Source organism: Centrocercus urophasianus, unplaced genomic scaffold, assembly GCF_019232065.1.
Source record: "Centrocercus urophasianus isolate 14NV4802_14NV808 unplaced genomic scaffold, USGS_Curo_1.0 seq_10, whole genome shotgun sequence".
Lineage (NCBI taxonomy): Eukaryota > Metazoa > Chordata > Aves > Galliformes > Phasianidae > Centrocercus > Centrocercus urophasianus.
In genome coordinates, this window is record NW_024884142.1 from 88,966,620 (window position 1) to 88,990,569 (window position 23,950).

Sequence of the window (23,950 nt, forward strand, 5' to 3'; positions counted from 1 at the left end):
AGCCAGAGCTCAGATTTCATTGCCTTTCACTTTTTTTTGGAAGAATCTCATACAAGAGTCTCTGAGCCTGTCTTTCATCCAGCTAGCTGGGAAATTCCAAGGACGAATCCTGCTCATAAATTGCAGAGCAGATGATGAGAGTCTCATTGAAGCTACTGTGTGGAAATATTAAGTACAAGTGCTAGAGATGTGCATACAAACAGATGAGGATTTGCTTGTGTGTCATTATCAGACATGGATGACATCTTAAATAGTGAGAGATCATTTGGAAAAAATCCCAGAATACCTCTAGCATCAAGAATGAGAAAGTTCTGTTGCTCCAAGGACAACAATCAAATCCACCTGTTAGAGAACCAACAGAAGAGCTTCCTACCTGCATTTTTGTATTTTTATGTAATGCACACACATATATATACCCATACACATATGTAGACATGCAAAGTAGTTACAGACCAAAGGGAGATCAGTATTGCTTAAGAGCATTTGGTCAGCAGAAGAGAGATCCCCGCTTTAATCAGCTTCCAGGCCAGAAGATACCAAGCAAGGCAGAAAAGCAACTTGCTTGGATATCATGCAACAGAGTAATGCCAGAGAAGAGAATTCGTTTCAAGAGCATCACTGTACGCATGGGTCACGCTTCTACCCAAATCAGAGTTTCAGTTTTCCAAAATGGAGCAGCACAGAAACTCAAATGATCATAAAGAGAAATGCCACAATTACAAAAATGCGCTTGTTCCAAAACCAAAATTGCTCAGTGGTCAGCTAATAGATTTTTACTGTTAAAGATTTCTTTTGCTGGTGCTGTTGCAGCAATTAAATTGAAAGGTTTCTGTTATGACATTGACATTCTTGTTTTTATTACTGATTAAAGTTTATTTTTCCTCTCCAGACAAAGCCACATGCACTTTCCATAGAATACCTGAGCTTCAGCGCAAATAATTTCTGGATGAAAAAGATTCTGTTGGAAAATAGCAACCAACTCATAATCATGGTTCAAAACCCAAACACATCCAGATGCGCTGTACGCTCATGTTATCTTTGGAGCAGCTTGAGTCTTTGTGGTGTCCTCATGTGATGGTTCTTACGAAGGAGAAAGGTGAAATGAGAATGTGTAGAGCTTCTCTGCCTCGTCCTGCAGGAATGCCTCCTCGCCCCTCCACCTCTAAAAAGGCAACTTTTCCTCCTAGTTCCATGCTTCCTACCACCTCACCCCCAGTTTACCCTCTTGTCATTTCCTCTTGCCCTCTTCCCGCCATATCATGTTTCCAGTTCAGAATCTGTAGATCCACAATTGTTTAAAAAGCAGCTCAAACTTCCAACTTATAAACATTGCTTCCTCTGTCTCCTGAATTTATTTTAATAGCTGATATTTGAGCCCATGGGATTGTTTTAACTAACACTGTATAGTCAGAAGGAATCACTTTCCTCCAGGCTAGCTCTAGGTCAATAGCATAAGGCAAGACCCCCTCACATTTCATTACCCAGGGATCAGATCCCCTTTCCCAATCCATCACTCTGAAGCTCGTTCCTCCTATTTCTCTCAGATTTGCCTGCATGATTCATGCGGTGCCAAATCAACAGTATATTTGCTTTTTTCTCAGTTCATTGTTTTTATTTGCTTACATGTTCCCTGTCATAGTTCAACTCATAAATCAACGCTGGTTTATTTTCTACAAACCCGTTGAAAGTTTGAGCCAGTTTCCACTGTTATGAAAGACTCCCAATACTACATGTCCTTTAACAGGTGGAAAATGTCTTAAGAGGCTGTTTGGATGAGAACGATTTTCTAAGACAAAGCAGTATTTATTTACGACTTAATCGAATTCCAAAACAAAGTAACAGTTCCCTGCACCGAATTATCTCCTTATGATGCTATCCCACTAACATATGGGTTTATTACTTAAATCAAAATTGTAATATTGAAACCATTTCTAGCTATTAAACTTGAGTAACTGATTACCGTAAATCAGCATTTCTGAGGTACTTTAACAGAGAATTTTTCCTTAAGACGACCACTAAATACCTATCCAAGCTAAATTTTGAATTAGAAAAGCAAGCAAAGAAACAAACAAACAAACAAAAAATCAAACCCCCAAAACTCTTTACTAAACCTTTATTTTTTTCAGTTCAGAAGAGCTGTTGATTACCAAATTATCAGTGGAACAAAACCATCCCTTCTCTGGCAATCTAGATTTGGAGAAGACATTGCAAAGAGGAGCCTCCAAACCTAAGTTTGGTGTGCATTACCCAGGTGAAAGCCTGGCTCAGCAGGCAAAGCCCAAACAGTTCCTCCTAGCAACCAGGTTCACTTATGCTACCTGATCAGGTATAGAACGCAACAGAGCGGAGGCCTGCCTTTGCAGCTGTATTTCACTTCCTCTCTGTACGGAACAGCATCTCATTGAGGTCACATTGCTGTTCTGAGGGCACAGAAGAGGGCCCTCATGTATCTCCCCAGATCCTGATAAGTGGACAGGATGGTTCTCCTCCTCTCCACATTCCATGCTGCAGCGGGATGCAGTGCCTGAAGCCATTTGGTGCCTCTTCCTCACACTGGCTGACTTCAGCTTCCAGCTGTCAGCCAAGTGGAGTGCTTCAAACCTATATTTTTCTCAAATTTTTATTTCTCACATGAATGACATTAGCCACAGGAAAGAGATCTGTTTCCTGGTTAGGACACTGAGGATGCTCACTGGCAGTTCGGATGACAACCACGTGTCACAGGTTTAGTGTCTACATAGCAGAAAAGGAAAAGGTTGTGGTGTGATGGTTTCTACTTGCAACTATAGCTCCTTGGCCATAGGAGAAACGATCTACACCTCATCCTACCTGGCATCAGAAAGGGATTCTGAAGCACTGCCCTTGCAAGAACTGCAGGCTTAAAATCAACAGGCTTACCCCCCCCAGGATGGGACAAAGACTCTTTCCAGCTGCCAGACTGCACTCAAAACAAAGTCTACAAGTCAGAAGCTTCTGATGTTGCCAGCTTTGAAGAAACATTACATTCTGGATTTAAACAAATAACATCACAAGAAGACTGAAATACATTGAGAATCAGACCTCATGTTTAATGCACTGAAAATACATCCCATCATGAATGCTGATGAAAATCTTAGCAATTCTGTGGGCTGTGAAAGATTAGAAAATAATCAAGAATAACTGAAATGTTTAATTTCTGTAATGTGTCATTAGGATTTGGACATATAACATTTTCCAATATTTCTACTATAGTAAGAGTATGCTTCTATACAGTATGTTGTTTTAGATGGGAAAGCTATAAGCTTTTTACTGAAAAATATTCCAAATCTTGCTTTGACAATTTTGAGTTTTCCTACCTTGTTTTCTGTTCAGACAAAAAATTGATTTAAACTGACCCTTTCTTTAAGGCATTTCAGATTTGACACATCAACAATTTCCAACCACAGCACATTTACTTTGAAAAAGATCTCAACCACTTTGGACTGTTGCAATGAAAAGCGGAGTGGTTAGGATAGCGTTTCACAGTTAGAAGGATTATCATGGAGGAAAGAAACAATCAAAAATGAAATGCTCACCCATATCCTAGGCTCACAGTAAAAAACTCCAAAAGAGAAAGATCCTTCCCCGCTGGCAGTCAGCCCTTAAACAGGATCAGGAGAGGTGCAGCCAGGCTCCACCCCTTCTGCTCACACAGCTGAATTGCCTTCACCTGTGCTCCCAAGGCTGAGGGGGTCCTTTCCCCAGGTGCTCAATCAGTGGTTCAGGCCATGACTTAACAGCTCCTATACACCTGCACACAAGCTGCCATCTCACATCTAATCAACTATAGCTTTTTGCTTGATGGAATTACCAACATGGATCTGTTGTCCAAAATCCTTAACAAAAATACCTGAATGAAATGATCTGCTGTAAAGTCTATAGAATTGGTTTCTTCTTTCTAATCACTAGAATTAGTGATTAGAATGTTTTTATCCAAGTTAGCTCTACATTCAGACCAAGTATCTGCAAAGTCACAAGTTCACCAATGCCATTCAATAAACAATACAAGGAGGACGATAAACACAACTGAAAATTAAGAAAGCACGAGAAATTAGCATGCTCTTCATGGGCTTAGTTCTCATTTACTAAGTGCCATATACTAATGCTTGTCATTGGATGAATGGGAAGCAGTGTGTAAAAGCAAGACCAGATCCCTTCAGATGAAGGCAAGGGTATCTAGCAATGCGAGCAGACAGCCGACAGCCCTGGCTTCATTGCCTTGATCCCTGAGACGTGAAGCAAGATCAAGGTTAGTATCTCTGGTTAATATGCCATAGCCAAATGCACTGGTACAACATCTAATGAAACTCTGTGGGCCAGAACTGATGGTCTGTTCAAATAGACATTTCCTAACATCTTAAAGTATATTATTTACTTCTACTTTCTGTTTGCCAGAGAATGAATCTAACTCTCCCTACCAATTCTAATTAGACCAGGTAGAACAGCTGGAAAAAATAATCACATTTTCAGGCACACAGGCCTTTTCTGTGTAGGTCTGTATGCCCAAAAGCTGTTCCAGCTGTAGGAGCTGACCTAACAAACAAGACTGCCTTTACCTGTGAGCCTTGTCTGCCTTATGTCCATAGACAGTCCCAGCTACCGCAGCAGCACTGCCTTAACTGTGTTTTTAGACATTCCTGGCACAGCGAGACTTTAAGCTTAATTCTTACCTCTGGAAGTAACAACATACTGGAGGGCAATTAAAAACACACCAAAAAGAGCTCTTTCCTTCCATTTGTCCCTTTCTGAGCCTCCCCCACTGGAACCAAAGTTTCATAAATCCAATTAGGAGGGGAGCTAGAAAGGTTTGGATTTCGTACACTCACCTTAAAAGACTGGATTATTTGCTGCAGCCCGAGACACACTGCGGGATGCCGCTGGTGGACATGGACCTGGCTCTGAGAATTCCTGCTTGCTACTATGAAAACGAGAGGTTTGTTGCAATGCACAGACCCACTATTATCAATTTTGTCCAGCTTATGAGCAATTTTTGAATTGTTCGTCATTCTTTTTCAAAGTGATTTATGGGTTATAGGGAGAGAAAGAAGCAGGGGTTTTGTAAATAGTCCCTCCCTTTCATTCCATTTCAGCACATTAATTGCTCATTGTCTGTAATTGGAAACATAAAGTACATTCCTACTCAGATCACATGCAGACAGCTGCCCTGATGTGACTCTTAATGTACAATAAACTTCCAGTGTGGTACCATGGACTTGCTTGTTTTAATAGAGCTAAACGTACATGGACTTTGCAATACACAGGAGTATGTCCAACATGTGCTTTTGGATGAAGAAAGATTATTTAAGTTTCCACTTCAAGAACATTCTTCCTCTCTGGACATGAATGTTTTAAGGAAATGACCTGAGTTCACATAAGTATCCTCAAGATCTCACCCTTCCAGCTTCAAGTCAAATGTTAGGGTAGTATCTGGCTTTCCTTCATTGAGGCAGGTCCTAGAACTCCCTCAGAAAAGAGAGAAGGAAAGAAAAATAAAGAAACATAAGTGGCTGTTACTTAAATACAGAGAGTTTTCCACTTAACCAGGCTTATCTTTGTTTCTAAGCCCATTTAAGTGTAAAGGGGTCTAATGCAACCACATGATTTTATTGGCTTGACAGCCAATTTCCCAGACTATAACTTGCCTTTAGGAAACATGGCTAAGAAAGCCAGGAATAGGCCATTAACTTCCACATTGCTGTGAATAAACAGCAAATGGATGGTTCTCACACACAGAAGGAAAGAGGAACAATTCTGTACTCCATACCTGAGTTCAGTCAGTATTAAAGAGATTCCTATTCAGCTAAGAATCTCGCTCTTGATTTTACAGTGGGAACTATTTATAAAGACCACAGCTAAAGGAAACTCTTCCACTAGTGTCAGAAGAAGTCAAATGAAAACAAGTTATTTTGAGTCAACCCTTATTGAGAGCACTAAGTAAAGAAAAGTCTTCAGGAGGAATATTAAGGACTAGAAACTGAATCCCTGGAAGAACTGTGGGCATGCTTTGGAAGACTCTTCGTGCCAGAAGAGGCATCTGAGGGCTCGCAAATCACACTGTCTGCCAAACAAGGTAAGTTCAGAGATTTTACCTGAAGTAGCGTAGGAAAAACACAACTCATTTCTTCTACTAGCAGATTCATGAAATTGGAAACCTCCAGTGGTGAGTGGGAACAAGCAACTGGAGTGAGAAGCCTTGTCCCAAGCAGCATAGCTATTTGCAAAATGAATGCCTGCCTGCAGTGCATATTCCTCCTTCAGAGAGGCACAGATCTCCCCTCTGCTCCCTAGAGGCATCAACACACTAAAACCAGCTTAAATTTTACCAGAGTCAATGAGTTCATAAGAAGGAAGAAGTGCTCAAAAGTGTGCTGTCACCTGAGTGCAGCAGAAGATAGAGAAGCTGAAATCCTGACTCAGGACCACATGTTGCCAGATAAAGCATGTCAATGATCTGAGGGAATTTGAAAGAGTTAAAACGTCCAGGGAGAAGTGTGTTTATTTCAAAGCTCACAGAAGCCCTTCAAATGAAGAAATAACAGTTCTTCATCTCTGAATGCATATAGATCTGAGCCTGAAAGAAAATGTTTTCAGAAACCTGTTATTAAAGTAGAGGCCACACAGGAAAGGCTGAAACAAAGAAGATATTTTCATTACCAATGCTAAATTCATGATCTACACTTCTGTCATTTGCATTACACTGCTCTTGCTGGTGTTGTACAGATAAGCAGCAGAACGCTGCCCCTCTGGTCTGCTCAGTCTCTGCAAGGAATACAGAAACACATGCACTAAATGTCCACTTAGACCTCCCTCTTTTTTTTCTTAGACAAAAAACACTATCTTATGCAACTACCCTGTCCTGGTTATTTTTGACTTAGACTTTTATTCGTTTTCATTTGTTGAATAGTAAACAAAAACTGGCATGCTGCGAGAAAAATGATTGCCTCAATAGAAAAGTGCCCATTTATGTCATCCCACAATTATTTCAAGCACTATAGTTGAGGTTAGTCCCTCCAAGGCATGTACAAATTGCAAATACACACAAATAATAATGCTCCTACTTTTGGAAAATGTGAAGCCCTTTGTTTTGGAAAGGTTGTTCCTATTATTTGTGGCTTGCAACTGTCATCATTATTCAAGCCTTGTCTTCTTTCATGATTGTTCTGGAGCTACTGGGTGCTTGAGAACTTCCCCAAAATTAATATACTTCAAAGAACCAGACATTTTGTATATAGCTTAATTACAGCCTATATAATTAAGTTTTAAAATGATAAAAACTCTTTTGTGCCATACGTGTACTCAGGCTTAAGCTCACAGGCAAGCTACTACATATCATCCGATGGAGCAAAGGGCCAAGAAATTCCATTTCATTAATTGTTTCCTCCAAATCTCAAATGTAATTACATATTTTCCAGGGACCTTTGACATTTTCACACTGTGGCTTGGAATCTGATCATACCCTGAAGTAAACTGTCTGGCTGGTCAGAGACTCAGGAATTAAGGTCTCTAGCGAGGTAGACTTGGCCTTTTTCAGACTCCAGAAAAAAAAGGACTAGGCTGTGGAGGTCTGGGTCAGATTTTGTCATCAGAGCCTTGAAAGGAAACAAAAAGAGATGAAGAGCTGAGCTCTTATCTCATGTAATTGCTCTTACAGAAATCAGAAAAGGCACCAGAATAAAGAGAAGCCTTTTTCAAATCAGTCAAGGCTGCCTTGTAGGAGCTAAAGGGATTTTTGAACCTCGTTCCTAATTAACCTCCTTGGATTTTGTGCTCAGGTTTCTGGATTCTGTTTTTGAGCACAAAGCCAAGCCATGGTGAACACAAACGTGACCCAATGAGACATAACGTTCACTCACCAGACTCTTTCAAGAAACATCCCAAAAGGTTGATGCTGCTAGGAGTGGGCACCGGGGGCTTCATGCCATCACACTCATTCAGGACAGGCACATCCGTGCTCTACCAGAAGCAACAGTGATTTTATTAATGAGCTACTCTATACTAATAAGCAAACCATGAATGAACTCTCACTGCTTGAGAATCCACTGATTCACAGTAGTTGGTCCAGCCCTCCATTTAGGTTATTCAGGAGAGTTTGATGTGCACACATATGCAAAAACATGCTATACATGTTCATCATGTACATGTTAGCAAACAGTTTATTTACTGTTTTGTAAACCGTGTGCCAGGCATCAACGCAATCAATCTGGTACTTTTGCAAGTGCAAAATTCACATGAAAATACAATTTTTATTGTAGTACCACATGCTGGTTTTCTTTCCACCTCAAAACACTTTTCCTGTGTTGCTTTGGATGACAAACCTCTCAGACAAAACATCTTTCTTCAAAATTTTGCTCTAGTTTCCTTTACCTCTGTGAACAGGATAGCAGCACCTTATTAGAGACAAAATTGATGAGCCTCCATGAATCATTACTTGGAGCATGGAAAGGAAAAAAGAAATTTGGCAAGCCTTTAGTCGGTAATATGCGCTTCTAAAACCTATGCTTTGAAAGGGCCAAGTTATTACACTGTGAAAAGTAGTTACTCAGCACGTGCTGTAACTTTTCATAGGGATTTTTAGGCCAAATTTAAAGAGTGCTAATGATTTTGAATGCCAAACTTGAGACCCTACAGCAGGATGAGGTTTTAACAAGATTTGAACAACTGCCCTCCCTCCCCCTGGGTTATGCCTCTTTTGGAGATTGGGATTTTTGGTGCCTTAAAATTAAAGCGCTTCACATCTGCACTCATGGAAAATCTTGGCCTTCACATTCTCTTCAGCGCATCGAGAGTAAAATCCCACTGAAAGGAGTGGGAAAGCTGCTGTCATTCACCACAATACGTTGGCCTACCAGGAATGTCATTCATTATTAAAAACGGGGAAAAACCGCAAGTGCAAGCGGCCTCGTTCTGCAATCTGAGCGCACGCAGCGATGGGGCACACCATTCCACTGCAGACAGCCTCATTCATGTACTGGCAGCGTTCTGGCCACGGCAGCTCAGAGCTAATTTATTCTGCTTCCCATTTACCTCATCTAAGTCAGCTATCACCAAGGGGAAACCTGCTGAGAGGTTCTCTGACAACAGTTTATACTGAATGCTTTAGAAGATGGCATAACCCGAGGGTGAGTGCGGTAAAGGCCAGCACCTACTCTCTTATTCCTCTTATTCATTTATGATTTTAATAAATAACTAAAAGTACTTCTGAAGGCAAACTAGAGATAACATAATTAATAGTAGAACTTAATTCCCAAAGCTTGCCAAATATCATAAACAGGTGCTATTACAGGGAGAGCATGGAAGCTGAACCTGATTCCTCCATTCCCAGTACTCCAGCTTGCTGCAAACCTGTAAAGCTGAGCCCAACAGCAAAGCAGGCAGGCCAGAAATCCAGACTTCAGGAATACCAGGCCATCAGTTCCAAGGCCCTGCATCACCTCCTTACCCCCACTGGCCATCTGACTCCACTGCAATTTGAGCCCATCTTTAACATTTCCCAAAGAAAGGAGAGATGAAAACAAAAGGATCGTTTACTTCCTCTAATTGAGAAACAAGATAGGAAGACAGATAACCAAGGAAAATTGGCTCAGCTCCACAGACTTCAACTGATCTTAGAGACCGGGTGATGAGTGGCATAAAGAATGTGAGCATGCTACTATTACTGCTTTGTGACAGCAATACCAGTCTGTTATTTGATGCGCTTCATCTCTGGATACAGAAACACTTTACAAGAGGGCAATATCACAGAAATGAAGTTGCATCAGCCTACCCAGAAGGAGGGACCCCAGCCTTTTTTTCCTTGTCATTCACAATACAATTTTTTTTCCTTGCTAAGACAAAATAATACAGTGCTAGTTGTTGCCAAATAGCCACTTTTGAAACTTTTTTTAGCTAAGCAAACTTGGCACAAGATGAGTGTTGCCTATGGATGGAGTTTACAAAGTGGGAGGTTTGCCAGGATTCTACTTTGAGGTCTGGTGCCTCACCTTCTCACCCTACAACAAAGATTAAATGGTCTTCTAGCACAGGAAAAAAAAACACCAAAAAAAACCCTGATGCTATTTTTTCCTTTTCCCTCCTTTGGATTCTAGGAATTAGAGTCCACAGGCGATGAACTTTGATAGTGCCATGATCAAAAACGTAGCTTCATCTGAAGCCAGAAGTACTTCCCCAGGCTATGATTATCTACGTACACACACACAAATGCACATGCACACACACATCCATCCTTCACAGGAGCCTGGGAGGAGAGCTCTCCTCTCACTGGTTTGTTAAGGACACAAAGAAAAAAACTGCTGTTAAACACAAAACAACAAAAGACAAATCAATACTGTGAAATAATCCACAGCCATGGGGACCATGCCTTTTAAAAGATCTGCAGAAACCCTGGGTTTGGCAGTGGTTGCTGCATAGTGACTCAAAGGAGGGACCCTAGTATACACCAGAGCATGTATGTCACCTAAGTGGGGCCTCTCCCCTCCAAAGCTATTCCCCAGAGAACAGACATGCTGGGAACAGAGGAGTCAAAGGAGCTGGAGAGGCTGAAGCCACTCCTACATGCACTGCATTCTCTGCTTTGGATCTTCTTAATGATAAGAGATAGAAGTGGAAGCCATGGCACTGCCTTCCCTGGTCCCTTCTTGCCTGTAAGTCAGTGCATCCACCGCTTTTCTCTCTGCAGAGGGCAAACTAAAAGGCACAAAAAACCACTGCATGCTCCCAGAGAGGAGCTACCTCTCTGCTTGAGCCTGTGTGCAGCTTTTGTCTCAACAACTCTCATTAGGTACCTAGCATTTCCTAGGTGTGCTATGGGCCACAGGAGCAGAGCAGGATGGGGACCAATTCTCCTCCTTTGCCTCTCTAAAAGAATTGCTAAAATGAGAGGGGAGGGTGTGGGTGGGAGGAACCATGGAAAGATTGATGTAAATTCACTTTTAAAAGCCAAACAGATGAAAATAATTTTCACAGCCCCACAGCTGTTCTATGTGTTTTTTTTGGACCAAATCAGAGCGAAACGTGGTGCAGATAATAACCCTAAATTTGAGTAGATAAGCCCCACACAACCAAACTGTCAGCATATTCCCGGCTTCTCCCCATCCTGGCAGTCTGTGAGCTCAGTGAAAGATGAGCATCTCCATCCCTTCTCAGGGCCCTTGTCTCCTTCCAGAATGATCTGTCTGGGGCAAGATGCTGTCTTCAGCATGCTGCCATTCACCCACTGCTCTCCAGGTCCCAGCTGAGCCCCAGGTGAGCTGGAAAGGATGTGCAGCACTGTTCTGGTCTTTTCCTTGCTCTCTCCCTGCATGTTTTGACATGAAACAGAGGGGACAAAACACTGTGAACAGACAGAAGCCCTAAAGCCATGTCTCTGAGGTGACCCTGTCAAGCTCCAGACCACAGAAACAGATGGACTTTACAGTTGTGCTTATCCTTGGTTATTTTCCTATAAACCAACCCTGCCAGCAGCCAGTCAGTGCTTTCTGCAACTTTCATAGCACTTTGTGGAGCAAGACCTTAGGTTGGCTTTGAAAAGCTACAAAATTCTCTGTTTTGGAGCCAGACAACACATGTCCAGGAACTCACTGTCGTGCTCTGGTCTGCATTGCAGTGCTTGGTAGGAGGCTGAGCCACCTTTTCCATAAGATGGCCCTGGCACCCCATGGGCATCCTCAGAGTGGAAAGAGGAGCTGATATCAGGTGACAGTGTTGTTTTGGGTTGGTCTTCAGTGATTCTCCCCCTGAAGTAAGCTTACCCCTTGTTCTTACCAGGCTGTGGGACAAGCCTCCAAAAGAAATGACAGGGAACATAAAAAGCTACAATACTTTCAAGAGTCCAAGCTGGCATTTTCTCCAGCCAGAGGTTCCTAAATGACTTTGAAAACCTTGCTCTAAATGTTTTCTTTAGGACCATTTCATTAAATTGAAGGGTTTAAAATGTTTTTTTATAAAAATTGCTGAGGCTCTGAAAGCAATACCTTGGGCACATGCAAGCGGAGCATTTGAAAAACAACCACTAAAAGTGACACCAAATGGAGTCAATTGTGTACTTCAGAGCAGGCTTAGGGCACCTGGGCTCATCAACTTCCACTCCTCATTGTATTTAGCACCAAACCCCTCCTGAGGCCCTGTGGATGAGGAAGAAGAGGTCTGGGGGTGCCCTCTCCCACGCAGCCCCCTCAGTACTGGGTTATTGCACTATTTTTTTTATTTTTTATTTTTAAATATGCAGCAGCACAATATAAAATCCATTTAGAAACTGGGCTTGCTTGTTGCTATTAAAGAAACCATCAGTGAATTTCATTTTTTATTGGTTCAGTTACAAAACTCACAGCAGTGGTGTTGTGTTTGTTTTTCCAGAGCACCAATAAAAATCTTTTTGATTAAAAAAAATTGAGAGAAAGAAAGAGAAAGAATGAAAAAAGAAAGAAATTAAAAGCTGACCTGGTATAACCCATGTGAGCACTGAACCTCAGCGGTGTTATATAAAAAGAACAAAGAGGCAGCAAAGCCAATAGCTGAGCAAATGCTTGACTGCGGCTGCAACCAGCAATGATCGAAACTTGTTTATGACAGCATAAAAATGAGCACGATCAAGCTCTGCTGTATTAAACCAGGTTCAGTTATAGACTGATCACTGAAGAAATATGGCAGATGTAGAGCCCCAGGAAGTACACAAAAGCTCTTTCTCTGCTTTTCCATGGTTCCACTCTTGCCACATACAACCAGTACAGTTGGTTCCAGGTATTCTGGATGACACAATGCCATATTGCTTCTCGGCTGTCTCTTTACAGGTTTTTCTTCCCCTACAAACAAATATCTCAAAATTTATTGCCTTTGTGATTTGCAGCTCCATCTGGCCTACACCCAATCTTGAAACTAAGAGGAAAATTGTGAGCAATAGATACTGTAAGACAAATATCCCAAAAACAACAGCCACATTGCATTGGGTGCTATGCAGAAAAATTGTGGATACATCCTAAGCCAGGGTCATTGCTTTCTGCAGGGACATAGACAGCAAAGTGATGATAGCTCCGCTGCATTGTGGTTGGGACCTAGGTTTCCAAAATGATGCCTATGAAGAGCAAATCTAAGAAGCTTGATTTTCATTTCTTTGGACTGATTGCAATTCTATGCAAATCCGAATATATTGTAATTGCATTATTATGATATAGCTGCAACAGGAAATCAATTTTTTTTCCTCTTCAGAGTGAAAACAAACATTAACACATGTACTTGATACTACAAGTCTAGGGAATTAGAGTTAGGAGAGCTGCTTTTAAAAAAAAAAAACGCAAGTGGGGTGGGGTATAACCAAGAATTTTTAACATTTCATTTGTGTTTCTAATTTTTTTTTGTAAGTCCTAGAAAAGTAAGAAAATAAATTTTATTTTAGTCATAGCTGTCAGATATTATCTGTTACAGTTTATGAGATGTTAATAAGCTGCTCAGCTTCGCTGATCATTAAGAGCTGTTGATTCTCGGCTGGCCCATGACAGCACAGGTGCTGGTGCGAATGCACGGCTTTTGGTGTGAATTCCACAGACATCCATGTAAACCAGAAACATCCTCATAGGCAAGAAAGAGGGGAACAAAGCTAGGCTGACTAAAACAGCTGTTCAAAACTGGCATTAATATTTGCAAACACTCTGTCAACTCTGGCTGTCTTTAGAAATGATCTTCAGAGGACCACAAATCCTGTGAAGAGTCAGATGGCATATGTGTTGCTAAGCCTCTCGGACACTTTCAAACATCTTTGCTCTACAGCTTGTCTAACTTTGCGAAGAAATTAAGGCCAGCTGTCTTTGAATATATACTTATCAATGTCTGCATGGGTGGATACTGATAGTGCATTTACCAAGCCCAGCTTAATGCACTTGGGAAACAAGACATTAAATAATCCCTAGGAGAGAGCTGAGCAAGAGCATCCACTCTGGGATTACTGCGCTTCGCAGTCACGCTCCAGCTTAGTCTGTATATGCAAGTGCTTGGACTTCAGATAAGGAGGTGTTAACTGAGTGGGAAGTTTGTCGCAGTCAAAAATCTCCTAACGCCTGGGAAAAGACACCATGCATAAGAGCAGGACCCCATGTTCTTTTTCTGTCTTCTTGTGGGTGGGAAACAAATAGACTGAGCAAATAGCACGCAGAAGGAAATCTTTGGGGATTAAAACATGATATGCTGTGTTTCAAACAGGGATTTAGATAGGCCTCATGGAAGAAAGAATGTCTCCCTCACAGCCTCTATACTATCCTGGTGCTTTTCTCGCTTTCTTCTTTCACCAGGACTTCTCTCCAAATGAAAGTTCATTTGCCACTGGGATGCATGTACAGAAAACAGTAAAATCAAACAACTATTTTTGCTGGGGCCTTTTTTTTTTTCCACCCTGTCGGCAGAACAGATCTTAAACGGACACAAGAAAACTATTGTGCTAAGACTGTTCCCAGAACAGGAAAAGTCCTCTCCCATCCTCATTAACATTGTAAAAAGTATTTCAGGCTTGCATGTGCTATAGGAAAGGTTTGACAGACATGACCGTTGACTCAAAATATTAGGAGGGATTGGAAAACAACTGGCTGAAGCTTTCTGAACATCAGCGTGACTGCCAAAGAAAGCATCAGCACCCATTACTTCATGAACCAACATGTGATTTGCAGAAACGCTTACATGACTTAAAAAGTCTAAATCCCACTTTCAGAGGGGGCTTAGTCATCACAAAGTGATTTGAACATCTCAGTAAATTTGAGATTCTGACTATCGAAAGTGCAACTTTCAGTGGAAATGAACAGTTGATCACAAATTTCAAAGTATGAGATTACTACTACACAGACTGTTGGGGGAGATCAAAGCCCTTGTGAAATACCTTTCCTCCAGCACTACCTCTACACCTGCACTGAAGCCAGAAAGAGCTACAACAGCAGCATCCTACATCTGCTAAGAAAGGCTGAGGTGGTACACATGGAGATATCTATCTGGCAGCAACATCAGAGACAGTGTTGCTAGGAAGAGCTATTCTGTTATAGGAAGTGGGCAACTTCCCACATGTGTATGAAGTTGCTAAAACACAAACTTCTCACCTGTAAAAACACAATATACCTTCTGAGGTTTGCATGCAAAATTCTTAAAAAATAAAAACAAACAAAAAAAACCAACAAACCCATAACAAAGAAGGACATTTACATAATGCAGAAACATTCTTGTTTCAGTGAGCAAATAGAGACTGAGAAGCTTCAGTGCACATTCGCCAGATGGGATTGCAGTTTTCTTTCATTTTGTTAGAACCATGCAACAAGGATGTATTGCATCAGGCCTAGTCTAGGAGACTATTTCTCTAACATGGAATCTACACTTGTTTGAAACAATCTTCACACTTTTCGCCATCATAATCACAAGAGATTAACCACCCATCTGCTGCGAATGGGTGAAGCTGCTACATCAACATTTTATCAAAGGCACAACAGGACTTGTACTCTGGCAGATATTATAATAAAAAGCGCTGCAAAAAGTAACAATAGGCAGAGAAATTTGTGTCCTTACAGCATAGGATCTGGTGTATTAGTTTGGCACAGGTAGAAAAACTGACCTGGAAATATGACCTAAGGACTCCGGAAGGCAGAACAGAGGGGGAAAAAAATCTCATCTCTTGCCTCGCTCTTTTGATCCAGTCAGTCCAAGATATTTGTAGCTTTCTGGGCCACAAATGCACAAAGTCGGCTCATGTCTGGCTTTCCATCCACCAGCACACCCTCAAGTCCTTCTTTGCATGGGTGTTCACAGTGAGTTCTTCTCCCAGTCTGTATCCATATCTAGGATTGCCACAATCATACGCCATGACCTGCACTTGGCCTTGTGAAACTCATCAGGTTCTCATGGGCCCACTTTTTGAACACATCCAGGTCCATTTGGATGGCATTCCTTCCTTCTATTGTGTCAAGTGCACCACTCAGCTTGGCTTCATCAGCAAACTTGCAGAGGATGCACTCAATCCCACTGTCTATGCCATTAATAAAGATACTGAAGAGCACAGGTCCCAAGACAGACCCCTGGAGGACACCACTCATCACGAGCCTCCAACTGGACATAGATTAGTTGACCACAATCCTCAGTCTGCAGCCATCCAGCCAATTCCTTAACCACATGAACAGCCAACCCTTCAAATCCGTATCTTTCTAATTCTGTGATAAATTTAGTCATAATAATCACATACCAAGCTTCAGAATAAACATTTTGCCATTTAGAAGCCTTAGATCAGCACAGCTGAAGTGGTATTTGTGTTTAATGGGCACACAGTAAAGTGCTGCTTAATTAACCAGCACCAAACCTAACCTGAGTGTTTCAAAATATGATTCAAGTTCAAGAGTTCTCTCTATGAAAATTTCCATTTTATTAACTAAAAAAGAGTGAGTTTTCAGGTTTTCCCACAAAGGAAAGTTTATTTATGATGATATATTACCTGATATAAACTGAAGTGCCAAATACTGAAACGTCTTTTTTTTTTTTTTTTTTTTTTTTTTAGTGAGTTAGGCTGTTTGCTTGGACTACCCAAGATGAGCAACAGAAATCCTCCTACCTCAGTCCATTTGGAAGATGTCTGGAGACACATGACTCTTGCCTTATGACCACCTCATGTTATCACTCACATCTTCATGAGCCTCTGCAGAAACAAGAAGAAACAAAACCAAAGAGACCATGAAGAAACCTTGAAAGAGAAATAAAAAGACTGTGTGATAACTAGAATAGCTAGCAATACAAATGAGGCATCTGAAAATTAGCTAAGATCATACTGATGGTCTTCCTAAGAAGAGCTATGGCACAGTTAGGGAAATGATGCAAATGATTTGCTAAGCATCACCATCATGACTTACAAAACCATGGAAAAGTACTGTTCCAAAACGTCAAAGCATTGTTTTCATCTATAATGCCAGCTGAGGAAGCCAGTGAATTCATTCCTGCTTACCAATAAACTTTTATTTAGTTTTCCACTGTGAGATTAGATCATGCAGGAAAAGTTCAAAATAATACCGTAAAAAGAGATGAACTCACACAAGATTTTCATTGGTCATTGGAAAAAAAAATAAAAAATCTGTCAAACTACTGAAAATGAATTAACTTTGGATACTTGAATACATAAACATTTCTGCAAAAATTCTTCAGGACAAAAAAATTTATTTACCGTGCCCTCCAGGGAAATGTACCTCATCAATCCCTTGTCACTAAATCACTTGCTAACAGTTATGGTGTGAGGTAAAGTGCTGTTTAGTCCCAATGAGTTTAAAGACCTTGATGCCTAATGAATTCTCCTATTCATACTGGAGGTTACATCTGTACTAGGTTCTTTTAACAACCTGGTGCTGAAAAGATCTGATGTAATTTTATTATTTACTAAACAGGTGTCAGTAATCATATCCAATGATGTCAGGCAGCTTGATGGGAATTTGCTTTAAGATGACTATCAGAGAGAGACAGCGCTCCATAAACATAAAAAGGCTCTCCTCTAGGTAGCCAGAGCCTCACAGCACATTCACTGGCTGGAGCCAAGGCTAGTTAGTGTCATCATGAACAAGAGCAATTACTGAGGGTAGTTCACAGTGCCAGAGTTAATTCTGAAAACCTCATCAACAAAGTTAAGACTTGTTGAGCTCTTGGGGTTTGCTTCACAGAGGATCCTTTGCTCACGCAACTGAACACCTCAGCAAGCACATAACCTGGGTCCTTCCCTCCACCAAAACATGCCTGTGGCTATCCTCCCATGTGCTCAGCAGAGCTGCACCCTTTCAATAGAACACACGGGCACATCTCATTCACCCTGGTTACAGAGGGGGAGTACAAAGGTTTTTTTTGTTTGTTTGTTTTTATCATTAGGAGATAATGAAAGAGCTGTCAGTGCTGCTGCTTCACTCCTGTAAACTAGCCTGTAGGCTCCCAGATTGTTTCTGAGTTACTTCTTGAGTAACCCCATGGCCACCCCTTCTGGGCAGGACAAATCCAAGCACAGGGCTGGAATTAAAATTGCTTTACATTTAGTAACTTGTGCAGCATTGATGTGCAGTGGGTTTGCAAAAGATTTTGGCTTTGCATCACCATTCCCTTGGAATAAGAGAAATTTGCGGCGAAAGACAGAAATGCCGTCTTCTGGATGACTTACGCCAGGGCCAGTTGCAAGATGAGGCCTCCTCAACTTGTAGAACTTATTTTCCTCCTAACTTGAATTTTATCTAGGCTATTAAATATTTCTACCAGATTTGCTCTTAAGACAAAAAAAAAAAAAAAAGTCTGTTTTAGCTAATTGAAACTTTTCACAGAAAACAAACAAAAAAAATCTACAACATAAGGAAGATTTTGGCTGAAAAACTTTCTTTTTTCAGCCTCACACTGAAAACTTTCCAGGTTAGACTAAAAATGTTTAGTCTTTAGTGACAATGTTAAATTTTCCATGGAAAAAAGAAATGTTTCCCAGAGATGTTAATAAGCTACAAGCTGTATTCCTCATTGCTGGAAATGTATTTGTTTGACTATACAATTACAGGCACCACTTTTGCATTCATATGTCTAAAGTTTTAACAGCAGATTGCTTATTTTCATCAGTGCAGTAAAACAGCATCAAAAATCTACACTGCAGATATACAGTCATCCTAATTTGTTCAGCTTGATATGTAAATTAAAGGCATTGTAAAGTGGCATTTGAATTCACAGCAAACTTGCAACCAGTTATTTGATCTGCACATAGTCAGTCTACTTTGGCTCTATTAGATGTTGGTAGTTTGCTCTAACACACTTTCCAAAACATGTTATATTAAATCACACACTTCTTCAGATTTGAAGAGTAGATCATAAGCTGGAAGTTTATCTACTTTTTCCAGCTACATCAGTTGCATCTAATAAAACTCATTACCGAGTTCTTGTCTTGTTTACATCCCACAGAGGTAGCCTTAGTGCAGAAAATGAACATTGACTCAACGAATTGAATGGGCTTTGTCAAACTAGGATCCTGACAGGTTGCGTTTTTTTTTTTTGCATCCATCAATACACAATACCAGTAAATTCCAGTATTTTTGTTAGCTTAAATAGAAAAGTTTCTACTCCGTAAAAACTAATTTTCCAGTTCTAAGACTATGTGTTTTTTAGAGCTTTTTTCCCCTTCAATTTTGTTACTAGGTAGTTAGTTCTTCCTTCCTTAATGGCTATTTAATAAGACCCAGCTGATGCTCGATGAAGTGACCAAGCAGCACCTGAAAGAGATGGGATGTAACATTCATATAAAGTGCCTGAGTACAATCATTGTTATTAAAAGGATAACCAAATGAATTCATAACGATGGGACACTCATTTCAAAGTGTTTCCATAGCTGTTACACATCAGGAAAAATAGGGAAGTTACCTCATTTTCTCCAATCCTAAATAACCTAATAAACTCACCAAAGAAATTAATTAGCCAATATTTCTTGAAAATTCATAACAAAGTTTCCATTTTTCCATCAGATAATTCCTTAGTGCATTCTGGTTTTTAACTTCCTTCAAGTCTGGATCATTTTGATGTGTGAACAGACATTTTGTGTTTCCATGGGTTATTTCCACAGGTTCAAATATCTTATGTAATTGACATTTTCCTGCTTACAAAAGCTGTCAAACTTAAAAGTAGCAGTTGATTGATAAAACATGGGTTTTGTCTGTAACTTAACTTCATTGTTGGGGCTTATTGCTCAAGCTCTGAATAACTCCTCTCTTCAAAGTGACATGCATTCAATTTTTTATTTTTTTAATTTTAATTTTTTTTTTTTTTAAAGCATCTACATTTTAAAGCTTAAAAGCAGTGATTGCTTTTTCTTTTTTTTCTTACAGGTACATCTCAACAATTTGCTTCTCTTTACAATTGCTACTTTTTAGATAAGGACTGCAACTTGACTTTAAGTCCAAACTCTGTGTAACACTGATTCACAAACATTTATTCTTTCCAATCCTGACAATTAGAAACAAGAAAACAAAAAGAGCACTACATCTATGGCATTTACAGAGGACTACAGCTATTCGGGCCATAAAGCAAGTGACAAAGACCATTTTTAATAACAAAAACAGTTATTAAAAGAGCATTTCTTCTAGCTATGACAAATGCAGTGCAGTGTGATCCAGAGCCTGATTGGCATTTTTTTGTTGGCTTGCTGGGCTTTGGGTCTTACTCTTGGTTGAGGACATGAACAAGTTGGCATATTTGAAACAGACATAGTAATAGTGCAGAGGAGTGTGGGGACATGGCTATTGCCTTTGTCTCTGTGCAAACCATCCTCAATGTGATGCTTCATGATGGGCAACCATCTGTGTTTTCCACCTGAACATCATTGATTTACATTGTAAATACTCAGCAGTGTCTTAACAGCACTTCACTGTTACTGCCCTTTATGCTCAGATAGCCAAGACAGGAATCACAGAACCCCTTCACTGCCCACAAACTTCTGAGTAATAGTGCACCCTGATTTCCTTCACATGCGGCAGAAGGCAGGTAACATCTGATTCAATAAAAATGCTCTGCTTTGCCCCCCGCAGGGCATCTCGCGTGGTGATGGCCTCCAACAGCCTTTCTTCGTCCTTGAGCCTGCTCTGCTCAGAGATGTCTCAAAACCACGCTGTCCCAGACTGTCTGGGCTTTAATTCTGCACCACGCAGTGCAGACTCAGAATCAAATTCAATTGTCCTGAGCAGGGTTGGATTGAAGCAAGCGCCAATTTTTTATTTTTTTTATTTTTATTTTATTTTTTTTGAGTCAAGGCCCACATACAGTAGTTTCACATGCCTTTGGCAGAAAAATGTTTTTGCTTTCTGAAGCAGTTGTTTTTTCAATGATATGACTTCCTGCAGGGGCGTTTTAATTATTGTTGGTGTATCACCTAACTTAGTTATGTATCGCTTTGAAGTTTTTCTTTGCATCTGATAGTAAGAGGATAGCAAATAAACACGGCTGTGTTCAGTCGCTTCCCCTTGCCCTGCATAGGCTTGGTGCAGCTTCTTTGGATTATGCAAGCACAGGGCAGATGGAAAAGGAGGTCCAAAGGCAAAATGCATGTACTGACACCTTTATGCTAGCAAGTGCTTTCTCTTAAGCTGACCGTATTAACAGTAAAGTGGAAGTCACACACACAAACTCCACAATGGCAGGTCAAACCCTGAAGACAGAAAATTGTTCAAGACTAAGAGCTGCACAAATGTGTTAAAGGACCGTTCCCAGGTGAGAAAAAAAATAGTCACAGATTTTGAACCAAATACATCGCAGCAAGAGTCGCTGCACTGTGGCACAGCAGCAAAATTTGCAAGTGTTTGCATATAATTGCATGAAGTGATAGCCCAGCTACCCACAAAACAGACGCAAGGAAATCTTCCTTGTTGTACTGCCAAGGTAGGATGGAAGGGCTTGATGCTAGCCAGATGGCAGCAGAGTATGCACAACCTACAGCGAGCTGCTGAAATACATCCCAGCTCAAGTCTCCTATTACTTTGATGCTTCTAACATATTTACGTACCAAGGGCTGGGTGATGACACCTCACTGCACTCAACTTCTAGTCTTCACTTTGAGCAATTTACCTCCTCCCAATCCAGGTAACAGTTAAATATTTTAGATTTCATTTACTTCTTCCTAAGATAAACACCAGAAAGTTGTTTTCTACTTAATAACAGCAACAAAGCAATTCAGAAAAAAAGCCGGTTCCTGAAAGGCAGCTTGCCAGCAGCCAGATAAAACATTTAAAACCACTGACTGCAGACTACATGCATACTGTGAAACTGTGAGCTGGGCCACTCATTCTGGGGAAACCCTCTCTCATCTTGTAAGAATTTGAATAATTTTTATAGTCAGATGGGAGAGATTTTCTGGGATAACTGAACTTTCTCCCTTCCTACCAAAGGCAGTAAGAGAAGGTACCATGAGAACAGCTTTTAGCAGAAGTCATTATTAATGGTTTCTTCATTAACAGAGCAATTTCAGTCCCATTCTACCTCTCCCATTGAGGATGGAAGTTCTCATCTTTCAAAAGCAATCTGAGCAAGCCGTATGAGGATTTCACCATTTGTGGCTTGGGAAAGTAGAGATGAAAGACTTCTAAAACCTTTTGCTTGTTTTTTGCTCTGTGATGATTATGACATTACTCACCACATGTGCCATCCTCCCATCCCAGGAGACAGTTCTGGGGAGACCCAGCGGACAATATAACTCATTTCTTACTTACGGGCTTGCAGTTTCCATCTGGTTTTTGCCACCGCAGCTGAGGTCCCAACCAGAGGGTTGTGAAGCTCAATAACTACAGTGCTATTTACATTGGGAACATCTCAAAGGAAGGTCACAATCCTACTTCAGGGCTACATGGAGCCATAAAACCTTGTGTTTCTATAACAAACTGTTTTTAAAGGCCTTATTTTTTTTGCACTGAATGCTGTGCCATGCTGAGGAAATGCCTTAAAGATGGAAGATGCATTCACATAGCCACTTGTGAGAGCTCTGTGACTGCACTCACTACTCATGGGAAGCAAAAGCCCAAATAAACAGGAAGAAATCCTCCAGCTGGCTCTCCACTTCTACTTCTAACCCTGTACACTTGTGTTTAACATTTTCAAAGAGTACAGACTTTTCTTTTCCCAAAGCCTGAAAAATATGGAGTATAGCAGCAAAACTGAGCAGAACATGAACCTGGAGATCCTTTGTGCTTCCAGGTCTTTCTGACTCCCTCTTTGGTAAGGCTTGTTTTCAAATCCAAAGCTTTCTGCCAGCCTCTAGTGAGTAAATCTCATTTAATAAAAGGACAGAAGTTAACACTCAGCTCATATGCCACAGTCACACAGCCTGCCCACACTTGTGGCCACAGCACCAAATAATGTTCTGAAACGCTATTGCTTCAGACCCACAACAATCTTTGAACCTACACAGATGTCCAAAGATGAAAGAGGAAGCAAAGCTGCTGAGTTCCTTTCCTGCCATGACAGAAGAGTACATGCCAGTCAACTACTTCCTATAGTCAGCCCCACCCTCTGAAATTCTGAGAAAAAAGGGAAAAAAAGCTCAGCTAATGAGAATTGCAGCACTGTTCGCTCCACTGTAGTTAAGGTTGTATTCATTATAAATCCCCTTTTCAAGGTTTCTGTCATTCAGCCACAAAAATCATTCTAGGTTGAAATTTAGCATCCAAGCTTTCTGCCCAAGGACAATATTTTTGACAGAATTTGGAAACAATTGGTTTGGCAAAGTGCATCTGAAGTTTTAAGCAGCGCAAAAAAGAATGGTGGCTAGTGGTGTCAGATGCTATTATTTTATGCTCTTATAACTTAAAAACAACTAATTTAGTTTCTGTGGTTGTTATTACTCCATGATTTCCTCTGAAATATTTGGCCCATTCCTAATTACAAACTCATGTAAATTGCTAGCACTGCTCTAAATAGAAATATAATAGCATTCCTGGGCCAAATCTTCAGCTGCTATAAATTAGTTTAGTGTCATTGTTGCCCACGTTCAGCAGCCGAGGTGTTGGCTCCAGGTGTTCAGCAAAACTCATTTTGGTGTGAGCATGTTTCTGGCTGGCTCCATTAGTCCTTTGCTGGGCAGTTCCCAGGAATTTAGAAAGCAGATGGTTAGGTAATGTCTTCAGGATCTGATAGAAGCGGTCCTGCTCTCATCAAAGCCTGTTGCTAAACATCACTTGACTTCATGTGCTGAAGTCAACACCTGCACCTAGAACATGCGAAGTTTTCCTGGGAAGCACTGTCGCACCAGGAAGTTAGGCTGGCTGCATCCAAACCAAAATCTAAGTCAGGCTCCCTCAGTGCAATGAATCACACACACGTTTAGCTTCTCTTGTTTTATCCTTGGAGCAGCTGCTACCTGAGAAGGAGCTGTTAAATTCAACTTGGTTGTATTTCATGTAAGACCATACGTTTCAGGTACACTGCATCCCGAGGCACAATAATT

The 23,950-nt window shown here is 40.8% G+C and overlaps 1 long non-coding RNA gene across 10 annotated transcripts in view; it reads right to left on the reverse strand.

The window, feature by feature from the left end:
- LOC122157305 overlaps window positions 1-23,950 on the reverse strand; it is a 302,268-nt gene that overhangs the window by 53,010 nt on the left and 225,308 nt on the right. For all 10 annotated transcript variants that reach the window (XR_006167834.1, XR_006167843.1, XR_006167852.1 and 7 more), the window contains one exon: window positions 16,580-16,663. This is a non-coding gene — a long non-coding RNA (uncharacterized LOC122157305). The remainder of the gene's footprint in view (window positions 1-16,579; window positions 16,664-23,950) is intronic.